Raw genomic sequence first — 2,336 nt, 5'->3', positions numbered from 1 at the left:
TTTGCTTGGAAAGAAAATCCATAGGAAAGAAAATATTTTCAAATTTACTGGAAATATAACATATATAAATATATCAGCAACTTACTTATATACTAAAATATATTGCAATAAATGGATAGACAACCCCTTTTTAATTGATTCATATTTAAAACCCATTGGTGTGCAAACAAACAAAATTTATTTCATGATTGCTTGTATCCTTCTGAAGTAGTTTTATTTTTTTCATTTGGCAGGAATTCCAAATCACATTACATATTACAGAGACATAAATGGACCAAATATGGTTGTGTAGTAATTTACATAACTTAAAAGTTGTTGACTGTAATACTAAATGGTTATTTACATGTACGTACAAGGAGTAAACATTTTTGAGTCACAGCTATAGCTATGTATTTGTAACACATATATACCATCATGTAAGTCTAGGTACATTATGTGTTATATTCAGGTATATTATATTTTAAATACTTTTTTGAATACCTCTTTCAATGTATGACTTATGATATATGACATTGTGGAATATAAAATAATACTTTACCTGGTATATCAGTCAATATATTGTAAGTGTAAATCACAATATAACTGGATTACCATATATGATGATAGTATTTTAGTATACCAAAGAACATATTACCTCTATATATGTATGTGGAATATGCTGTTAATACATTGTTGCTAAATATATTGGGAGATATATATATTGTTTTTTAAGGCAATAATGTGAAATATAGAAGTAAAGAAGCCTATAGAAAAGGCCTTTATGTCGCTTACTGATCATTGCTGTTCCTATCGCAGTATTGGTAAAATATTGGTAGAATATCTCTAAAACCAATTAGGTCAGAATGGCAGAAAACAATATTTGTTGATGCTAGGAAATAAAATATGTATTATTTTTTCAAAATTGGCTAGTAAAGTAAAGAATTAGTTGTAAGATGTCGACAAAGCCATAAATTCAATTTCCCTCCAGCCTTTCTTTTTCTATGTATTTGATTTTAAAACTATGAATTTTAGGTTGAATTGAGTTTTTTTATGTTACTTTTAATTTTGTTAAAGAGATTTTTTAACAGCAAAATTTTATTTTTATTCGATTTGACACAAAATCCATAGAATACCTCTTACACCGCTACACAAATTACAAAACTACCGGTACCCAAAATGCAACACAAAATTGCAAAGCAAAGCGTGATTATAAAGGGCCAGACAGAAGGAAGCAAATCCAAATTTGTATCTGCCTATTTCCTCAATATAAAGGCATTTTAAATTATATTTTTATAATGTGAGAGCGCATTAGTTTCTTTTGCATTCTCTTTTTATCCATCTGCTTTTTAAATAATCTTTCTTTCTTCCTGTGATCTAAAAAGCCCCCAATAGGCTAACTGTTTGGTCTTAATGGATTTGAGATTGGCCTAAGTACTGATATGTCTCCAAAAAAATATACTAGTAGGAAAAGTTTAACATTTTATTCTCACACTTTGAAAATTACTTAACTTTTCTCAATGTTTATTTTTTTAAGTAGGAATTTGTAAAATTTCTTAAAAACATTCTGATTCCCACTACCAATAATGCAGGGTTCTCCTTCCTGTACTTTATGTTAACCTCAATCATGCTAAAATTACTTTTGAACAAAAATTGTGATATTGAAATCAGATCATGTGGTCAAAATTAAACTGTTTTTAGCTTTATATTTTAACAAACTCATAAGTTACTAGGAACGTTTAGAATTGGGGCAATAATTGTAATGAAGCCAACACTAAACAAAAAAGAACAAAGAACACATACTTTATTGAAGTAATCAACAAACTTTAGGAAAAAAAAATGTATGTTTCATTTTTTTTCTTGCAGCAATGATAGAAAGTAATAGCACCTTTTAAAAGATTCCAAAGCAACTCTTTTACCAATACTGAGAACACTTTAGACCAACAATGCCAAACTAAAATAACCTAGTAAGTGCCAACTTTATGTGAACTAAAACAAATGTGTGCAGATATTTGCAACATGAAAGACATAAAAAATAATAATAAATCAAGATACTTTTACTCTTCAACAAATGAATTATCTTAAAAATAAAACAAAATGTTAAAATAATGTAATGAATAATTTAGAGAAATTGTCACATTTAGCTCATGAAAAACAACAGAATGTTCCAACCAGTTCTTTAAAAGATCCTTGCCTTTTTTATGTCCTTTAATTGTTTTTTGAAATTTCCTAATAATCATACAATTATTTTGTATTATTTATTTTTTATTTTGTTTTAAGCAAATTACTATCATACAATTTTATTTATTTATTTTTAAACCTTTTTGTGTCAATGTAAAGCCATTTTATTTAGTGTACTT

Source organism: Oryzias melastigma, linkage group LG6 (genome assembly GCF_002922805.2).
Source record: "Oryzias melastigma strain HK-1 linkage group LG6, ASM292280v2, whole genome shotgun sequence".
NCBI classification, from domain to species: domain Eukaryota; kingdom Metazoa; phylum Chordata; class Actinopteri; order Beloniformes; family Adrianichthyidae; genus Oryzias; species Oryzias melastigma.
The sequence above is the reverse complement of the archived record's forward strand: the minus strand, read 5'-3'. Positions refer to the sequence as shown.